This window comes from Nannobrachium achirus (assembly GCF_963921795.1).
Source record: "Nannobrachium achirus genome assembly, chromosome: 9".
NCBI classification, from domain to species: domain Eukaryota; kingdom Metazoa; phylum Chordata; class Actinopteri; order Myctophiformes; family Myctophidae; genus Nannobrachium; species Nannobrachium achirus.
In genome coordinates, this window is record NC_137818.1 from 25,589,208 (window position 1) to 25,599,702 (window position 10,495).

General features: G+C 33.4%; 1 protein-coding gene across 1 annotated transcript in view; it reads right to left on the reverse strand.

Annotated features, from left to right (window-relative positions):
* Positions 1-9,911, reverse strand: part of errfi1b (ERBB receptor feedback inhibitor 1b) — a 38,443-nt gene extending 28,532 nt beyond the window's left edge. Inside the window, exon 1 of the mRNA XM_080734111.1 lies at positions 9,767-9,911. The gene's annotated coding sequence lies outside the window, so the exon portion shown is untranslated. The remainder of the gene's footprint in view (positions 1-9,766) is intronic.
* Positions 9,912-10,495: the final 584 nt, after the last annotated feature.

Genomic DNA, 10,495 nt, shown 5'->3' on the forward strand with positions numbered 1-10,495 from the left:
CTTAGGTACATCATGAACAATGTGATATAGTTGTTTTATGGTAACAAACCTTCCTAATTTTTATCTGATTTTATACTATTTGCTGTATAGCGAATGGATTATGGTAATATTTGACGAATTTATTAAAAATTATTGGCACTGTAAAACAGGTTGGGAATTTTTTTAGAGGTACTTAGGTACATCATGAACAAGGTGATATAGTTGTTTTATGGTAACAAACCTTCCTAATTTTTATCTGATTTTATACTATTTGCTGTATAGCGAATGGATTATGGTAATATTTGACGAATTTATTAAAAGTTATTGGCACTGTAAAACAGGTTGGGAATTTTTTTAAATGTACTTAGGTACATCATGAACAAGGTGATATAGTTGTTTTATGGTAACAAACCTTCCTAATTTTTATCTGATTTTATACTATTTGCTGTATAGCGAATGGATTATGGTAATATTTGACGAATTTATTATAAATTATTGGCACTGTAAAACAGGTTGGGAATTTTTTTAGAGGTACTTAGGTACATCATGAACAAGGTGATATAGTTGATTTATGGTAACAAACCTTCTTAATTTTTATCTGATTTTATACTATTTGCTGTATAGCGAATGGATTATGGTAATATTTGACGAATTTATTAAAAATGATTGGCACTGTAAAACAGGTTGGGAATTTTTTTAGAGGTACTTAGGTACATCATGAACAAGGTGATATAGTTGATTTATGGTAACGAACCTTCTTAATTTTTATCTGATTTTATACTATTTGCTGTATAGCGAATGGATTATGGTAATATTTGACGAATTTATTAAAGATTATTGGCACTGTAAAACAGGTTGGGAATTTTTTTTAGAGGTACTTAGGTCCATCATGAACAAGGTTATATAGTTGATTTATGGTAACAAACCTTCTTAATTTTTATCTGATTTTATACTATTTGCTGTATAGCGAATGGATTATGGTAATATTTGACGAATTTATTAAAAATTATTGGCACTGTAAAACAGGTTGGGAATTTTTTTAGAGGTACTTGGGTACATCATGAACAAGGTGATATAGTTGTTTTATGGTAACAAACCTTCCTAATTTTTATCTGATTTTATACTATTTGCTGTATAGCTAATGGATTATGGTAATATTTGTCGAATTTATTATAAATTATTGGCACTGTAAAACAGGTTGGGATTTTTTTTAGAGGTACTTAGGTACATCATGAACAAGGTGATATAGTTGTTTTATGGTAACAAACCTTCCTAATTTTTATCTGATTTTATACTATTTGCTGTATAGCGAATGGATTATGGTAATATTTGTCGAATTTATTATAAATTATTGGCACTGTAAAACAGGTTGGGATTTTTTTTAGAGGTACTTAGGTACATCATGAACAAGGTGATATAGTTGATTTATGGTAACAAACCTTCTTAATTTTTATCTGATTGTATACTATTTGCTGTATAGCGAATGGATTATGGTAATATTTGTCGAATTTATTATAAATTATTGGCACTGTAAAACAGGTTGGGATTTTTTTAGAGGTACTTAGGTACACCATGAACAAGGTGACATAGTTGTTTTATGGTAACAAACTTCTTAATTTTTATCTGATTTTATACTATTTGCGGTATAGCGAATGGATTATGGTAATATTTGTCGAATTTATTATAAATTATTGTCACTGTAAAACAGGTTGGGATTTTTTTTAGAGGTACTTAGGTACATCATGAACAAGGTGATATAGTTGTTTTATGGTAACAAACCTTCCTAATTTTTATCTGATTTTATACTATTTGCTGTATAGCTAATGGATTATGGTAATATTTGTCGAATTTATTATAAATTATTGGCACTGTAAAACAGGTTGGGAATTTTTTTAGAGGTACTTAGGTACATCATGAACAATGTGATATAGTTGTTTTATGGTAACAAACCTTCCTAAATTTTATCTGATTTTATACTATTTGCTGTATAGCGAATGGATTATGGTAATATTTGACGAATTTATTAAAAATTATTGGCACTGTAAAACAGGTTGGGAATTTTTTTAGAGGTACTTAGGTACATCATGAACAAGGTGATATAGTTGTTTTATGGTAACAAACCTTCCTAATTTTTATCTGATTTTATACTATTTGCTGTATAGCGAATGGATTATGGTAATATTTGACGAATTTATTAAAAGTTATTGACACTGTAAAACAGGTTGGGAATTTTTTTAAATGTACTTAGGTACATCATGAACAAGGTGATATAGTTGTTTTATGGTAACAAACCTTCCTAATTTTTATCTGATTTTATACTATTTGCTGTATAGCGGATGGATTATGGTAATATTTGACGAATTTATTATAAATTATTGGCACTGTAAAACAGGTTGGGAATTTTTTTAGAGGTACTTAGGTACATCATGAACAAGGTGATATAGTTGATTTATGGTAACAAACCTTCTTAAATGTTATCTGATTTTATACTATTTGCTGTATAGCGAATGGATGGTATTATTTGTCGAATTTATTATAAATTATTGGCACTGTAAAACAGGTTGGGAATATTTTTAGAGGTACTTAGGTACATCATGAACAAGGTGATATAGTTGTTTTATGGTAACAAACCTTCCTAGTTTTTATCTGATTTTATACTATTTGCTGTATAGCGAATGGATTATGGTAATATTTGTCGAATTTATTATAAATTATTGGCACTGTAAAACAGGTTGGGAATTTTTTTAGAGGTACTTAGGTACATCATGAACAAGGTGATATAGTTGTTTTATGGTAACAAACCTTCCTAATTTTTATCTGATTTTATACTATTTGCTGTATAGCGAATGGATTATGGTAATATTTGACGAATTTATTAAAAATTATTGGCACTGTAAAACAGGTTGGGATTTTTTTTAGAGGTACTTAGGTACATCATGAACAAGGTGATATAGTTGTTTTATGGTAACAAACCTTCTTAATTTTTATCTGATTTTATACTATTTGCTGTATAGCGAATGGATTATGGTAATATTTGACGAATTTATTAAAAATTATTGGCACTGTAAAACAGGTTGGGAATTTTTTTAGAGGTACTTAGGTCCATCATGAACAAGGTTATATAGTTGATTTATGGTAACAAACCTTCTTAATTTTTATCTGATTTTATACTATTTGCTGTATAGCGAATGGATTATGGTAATATTTGACGAATTTATGAAAAATTATTGGCACTGTAAAACAGGTTGGGAATTTTTTTAGAGGTACTTAGGTACATCATGAACAAGGTGATATAGTTGTTTTATGGTAACAAACCTTCCTAATTTTTTCTGATTTTATACTATTTGCTGTATAGCGAATGGATTATGGTAATATTTGACGAATTTATTAAAAATTATTGGCACTGTAAAACAGGTTGGGAATTTTTTTAGAGGTACTTAGGTCCATCATGAACAAGGTTATATAGTTGATTTATGGTAACAAACCTTCTTAATTTTTATCTGATTGTATACTATTTGCTGTATAGCGAATGGATTATGGTAATATTTGTCGAATTTATTATAAATTATTCGCACTGTAAAACAGGTTGGGAATTTTTTTAGAGTTACTTAGGTACATCCTGAACAAGGTGATATAGTTGTTTTATGGTAACAAACCTTCCTAATTTTTAACTGATTTTATACTATTTGCTGTATGGTAATATTTGACGAATTTATTAAAAGTTATTGGCACTGTAAAACAGGTTGGGAATTTTTTTAAATGTACTTAGGTACATCATGAACAAGGTGATATAGTTGTTTTATGGTAACAAACCTTCCTAATTTTTATCTGATTTTATACTATTTGCTGTATAGCGAATGGATTTTGGTAATATTTGACGAATTTATTATAAATTATTGGCACTGTAAAACAGGTTGGGAATTTTTTTAGAGGTACTTAGGTACATCATGAACAAGGTGATATAGTTGATTTATGGTAAACCTTCCTAATTTTTATCTGATTTTATACTATTTGCTTTATAGCGAATGGATTATGGTAATATTTGACGAATTTATTAAAAAATATTGGCACTGTAAAACAGGTTGGGAATTTTTTTAGAGGTACTTAGGTACATCATGAACAAGGTGATATAGTTGTTTTATGGTAACAAACCTTCCTAATTTTTATCTGATTTTATACTATTTGCTGTATAGCGAATGGATTATGGTAATATTTGACGAATTTATTAAAAATTATTGGCACTGTAAAACAGGTTGGGATTTTTTTTAGAGGTACTTAGGTCCATCATGAACAAGGTTATATAGTTGATTTATGGTAACAAACCTTCTTAATTTTTATCTGATTGTATACTATTTGCTGTATAGCGAATGGATTATGGTAATATTTGTCGAATTTATTATAAATTATTCGCACTGTAAAACAGGTTGGGAATTTTTTTAGAGGTACTTAGGTACATCATGAACAAGGTGATATAGTTGTTTTATGGTAACAAACTTCTTAATTTTTATCTGATTTTATACTATTTGCTGTATAGCGAATGGATTATGGTAATATTTGTCGAATTTATTATAAATTATTGGCACTGTAAAACAGGTTGGGAATATTTTTAGAGGTACTTAGGTACATCATGAACAAGGTGACAAAGTTGTTTTATGGTAACAAACTTCTTAATTTTTATCTGATTTTATACTATTTGCTGTATAGCGAATGGATTATGGTAATATTTGACGAATTTATAAAAAATGATTGGCACTGTAAAACAGGTTGGGAATTTTTTTAGAGGTACTTAGGTACATCATGAACAAGGTGATATAGTTGATTTATGGTAACGAACCTTCTTAATTTTTATCTGATTTTATACTATTTGCTGTATAGCGAATGGATTATGGTAATATTTGACGAATTTATTAAAAATTATTGGCACTGTAAAACAGGTTGGGACTTTTTTTTAGAGGTACTTAGGTCCATCATGAACAAGGTGACAAAGTTGTTTTATGATAACAAACTTCTTAATTTTTATCTGATTTTATACTATTTGCTGTATAGCGAATGGATTATGGTAATATTTGTCGAATTTATTATAAATTATTGGCACTGTAAAACAGGTTGGGAATATTTTTAGAGGTACTTAGGTACATCATGAACAAGGTGATATAGTTGTTTTATGGTAACAAACTTCTTAATTTTTATCTGATTTTATACTATTTGCTGTATAGCGAATGGATTATGGTAATATTTGTCGAATTTATTATAAATTATTGGCACTGTAAAACAGGTTGGGAATATTTTTAGAGGTACTTAGGTACATCATGAACAAGGTGACAAAGTTGTTTTATGGTAACAAACTTCTTAATTTTTATCTGATTTTATACTATTTGCTGTATAGCGAATGGATTATGGTAATATTTGACGAATTTATTAAAAATGATTGGCACTGTAAAACAGGTTGGGAATTTTTTTAGAGGTACTTAGGTACATCATGAACAAGGTGATATAGTTGATTTATGGTAACGAACCTTCTTAATTTTTATCTGATTTTATACTATTTGCTGTATAGCGAATGGATTATGGTAATATTTGACGAATTTATTAAAAATTATTGGCACTGTAAAACAGGTTGGGAATTTTTTTTAGAGGTACTTAGGTCCATCATGAACAAGGTTATATAGTTGATTTATGGTAACAAACCTTCTTAATTTTTATCTGATTTTATACTATTTGCTGTATAGCGAATGGATTATGGTAATATTTGACAAATTTATTAAAAATTATTGGCACTGTAAAACAGGTTGGGAATTTTTTTAGAGGTACTTGGGTACATCATGAACAAGGTGATATAGTTGTTTTATGGTAACAAACCTTCCTAATTTTTATCTGATTTTATACTATTTGCTGTATAGCTAATGGATTATGGTAATATTTGTCGAATTTATTATAAATTATTGGCACTGTAAAACAGGTTGGGATTTTTTTAGAGGTACTTAGGTACATCATGAACAAGGTGATATAGTTGTTTTATGGTAACAAACCTTCCTAATTTTTATCTGATTTTATACTATTTGCTGTATAGCGAATGGATTATGGTAATATTTGTCGAATTTATTATAAATTATTCGCACTGTAAAACAGGTTGGGAATATTTTTAGAGGTACTTAGGTACATCATGAACAAGGTGACAAAGTTGTTTTATGGTAACAAACTTCTTAATTTTTATCTGATTTTATACTATTTGCTGTATAGCGAATGGATTATGGTAATATTTGTCGAATTTATTATAAATTATTGGCACTGTAAAACAGGTTGGGAATATTTTTAGAGGTACTTAGGTACATCATGAACAAGGTGATATAGTTGTTTTATGGTAACAAACTTCTTAATTTTTATCTGATTTTATACTATTTGCTGTATAGCGAATGGATTATGGTAATATTTGTCGAATTTATTATAAATTATTGGCACTGTAAAACAGGTTGGGAATATTTTTAGAGGTACTTAGGTACATCATGAACAAGGTGACAAAGTTGTTTTATGGTAACAAACTTCTTAATTTTTATCTGATTTTATACTATTTGCTGTATAGCGAATGTATTATGGTAATATTTGTCGATTTTTGTGCGCTGCAGTGCCAGGGGCGCTGTCAATTTTCCTGGGTTCCATGGGTCCCCTGGAGGGGGTCTACGAAGTCAAAGTCCCGAATTTCTAAAAAAATAATTGTCCGATCGTAGTTAACATTGGAGGTCCAAAAATCAGAGCGGCGCGAGGGGGTCCCCGGAGCTCCAGGGGGTCCCTGGTTGGTCCCTCGGCAGAGGCCCCTCGGTCGGATGCGAGAAGGAGCGGCGTCGGCCCCTCGCCACCCGGTTCTAAGTCTCTATATCCCCAAGGGCGCTGGTATATCGCCAGGGGTCCCTGGAGGTGGTCCCCGGGTGAAGGGTCTGCCACTCTGGAGTCCGAGGCGGAGGCCCCTCGGTCGGATGCGAGTGGAGCTGCGAAGGCCCCACAAAAGCCAGACATTGTGATTCCAAGTCCCACTCAAGATATATGAGCTACAGACATCACTATACATCATATTCATTCAGTATATGAGCTACAGACATCAGTACTCTGTACATCATATTCATTCAGTATATGAGCTACAGACATCACTATACATCATATTCATTCAGTATATGAGCTACAGACAACATCAGTACTCTATACATTATATTCATTCAGTATATGAGCTACAGACGTCACTATACATCATATTCATTCAGTATATGAGCTACATACATCACTATACATCATATTCATTCAGTATATGAGCTACAGACATCACTACTCTATGCATCATATTCATTCAGTATATGAGCTACAGACATCACTACTCTATACATCATATTCATTCAGTGTATGAGCTACAGACATCACTATTCTATACATCATATTCATTCAGTATGAGCTACAGACATCACTACTATGCATCATATTCATTCAGTATATGAGCTACAGACATCACTACATCATATTCATTCAGTATATGAGCTAAAGACATCACTACTCTATGCATCATATTCTTTCAGTATATGAGCTACAGACATCACTACTCTTTGCATCATATTCATTCAGTATATGAGCTACAGACATCACTACTCTTTGCATCATATTCATTCAGTATATGAGCTACAGACATCACTACTCTATGCATCATATTCAGTCAGTATATGAGCTACAGACATCACTACTATATGCATCATATTCATTCAGTATATTAGCTACAGACATCACTACATCATATTCATTCAGTATATGAGCTACAGACATCACTACTCTATGCATCATATTCATTCAGTATATGAGCTACAGACATCACTACTCTATGCATCATATTCATTCAGTATATGAGCTACAGACATCACTACATCATATTCATTCAGTATATGAGCTACAGACATCACTATACATCATATTCATTCAGTATATGAGCTACAGACATCACTACTCTATGCATCATATTCATTCAGTATATGAGCTACAGACATCACTACTCTATACATCATATTCATTCAGTATATGAGCTACAGACATCACTACATCATATTCATTCAGTATATGAGCTACAGACATCACTATACATCATATTCATTCAGTATATGAGCTACAGACATCACTACTCTATGCATCATATTCATTCAGTATATGAGCTACAGACATCACTACTCTATACATCATATTCATTCAGTATATGAGCTACAGACATCACTACTCTATACATCATATTCATTCAGTGTATGAGCTACAGACATCACTATTCTATACATCATATTCATTCAGTATGAGCTACAGACATCACTACTATGCATCATATTCATTCAGTGTATATGAGCTACTGACATCACTACGTGGGGGGGGGGTCTAATTTAAAGCATCTGTTGATTGAATAGTATGTAGTTCAATATTTTATACACCCTTGGTCTCGAAAGTCTAGAAATTCTAATTTACCAGCTCGCCTTGAACGCACCATCCCCTTGTCAAACCGTAAACAGCCGTGTAGAAGCGCACCATATTTTGAAGTGAGGATAGCGCGACCAGCTTTTCCTGAAGTGGAGATAGCGTGACCGCAGTCAGAGATGGCCAAGGTATGAGCTTAATTGTGCTGCAGTCCGCTTTGGGTTGATGTTCTAACCACGTTCACGACGTCCCAGATCCCTTGGTGGATTTCAGCCAATATGCCAGTCAACCATTAAAAGTAATTAGGCTTCGATGTATTTTCTTGACACAGATTGAAAGCAAGTGCGTCCACTGTCAAATCACATCACATCAGCTGTGCAACCTGAAAACCTATCGCAACTAAGCCACCTAGGCATCTTTCAATGTGTAAAGTTAAGTAGGCTAGGCCACAACAGGGTTTAAGAAATCGTCATGACTCATATTCCACTATAGTGTCTCATTTGTTTAATCGTTTCAAACACGTAGGCCTATCTCTCAGCAGTCAGCACCATGCTGCCCTAAACATACAAGCACCTGGGAGGAAGTGCATGGCTTAGAAAGGGGAGTAACCGAACCAAGTTCCCGTTACCACCAAAAAGGAGGTGGAGGTGGTAAAATAAAACGCTAAAACAAAAAAAATCAAATCAAATATATTTTACCCTTTTCCCCCCCTAATGGGTTCTCGGAAATAGGCCTCGCTCTTCTGCGTTGTTTTAATTATGGAAGGGATGTAGGCCTATATGAATATTATTACACAGAATTTAGCCATGCAAATTCCAGATGATTTAATAGAGCTAGCCCACATGCGACTATGAGACCACTGGGAGAGACGCGCGCGACGCCATCGGGAGAGTGGGGCAGTGGGCAGACACAGACGGGATGTCCTGCAGGCAACGAGAGCGCATATCCTCGGTCCTCTGAGCAGTGGAGCAGTGACCAGCTAGACTGCAGACTCTGGGACTGGGTGCAGAATCAGATTATTTCCCAAAATACCCTGCCCCTGTGTGTGAGAAGCTGTGGCCAAACTTTTGACTGGTAGGGTATATAGACAAGCGAAACGTTTGGTCATTGGATGGTAGCTCCACAGACACGACCAAAAGTTATGTGTAGTAGCCTATATAGGCTACTCAAAACAACATACTTTCCCCCCGCAAATGTGACATGACATGAGCCATGGCTGTAATCGAATCGAGTCAAAATAGCGTCAAAAATACTTGGGATTTGATAATTCTTGTTAGGTTACTTCATCGTATACATGGTTAAAGAATCTGCATAGTTTAAAGGCAACTTTCCTGCTAGACCAACGAATTGAGCAACTTACCAAATACAGTAAAGAGTAAAGCTCTATCTCCCCCTCTGATACAGCAGACTATATTGGATTGACCGATGTTATATCCTTGCTGGGCGCGATGCTTCAACTGTCGATATTGAACCACGTGTAATGTTCTTCTCTGTCAACACTGGCTCGTGAAATTCTCCCAGTGACGTTTCCATGTCCCCTCTAATGTATCCAGCGCTTGAATTTAACTCCGCCCAAGTTTTTTTCTCCCTTAAAAGGAAAATCCACCATAAAACAGAATGTACGTTATTCATTCTTCTTGGGGTGTTCAATCATTGACAGAATTACCTTTACACACCAATTCCTGACATGAAGCCTTTTAGCCAAGTACAAGAGAATGAGACACCGATGTGTCTCTGGAAGAAACAATTTAGATGTTTATCCTTTCTCAGTCAGAACCAGTAGCTGCGTGCAGTGCAGAGCAAGCGCATCATAATCATGTTTGCACTCAAATTACCCTATTCTGGGAATCTGGGTGAATCTGGTGTGCTATGCACACAGAGTGCTAGGCCTACTCTCCACACAATTGCCCACATTGCAATGGAATGGAAAAACATAAATTAAATCAGAGATTGCAAATGTGTTTTTGCAATATAATCCAGTGAATCTAAATAGATAGATAGATAGATAGATAGATAGATAGACTTCCACCTCAATTATGAATACAATCAAGCCTTGTTTTATAATAGGCATATATCACATTTGGCCTGT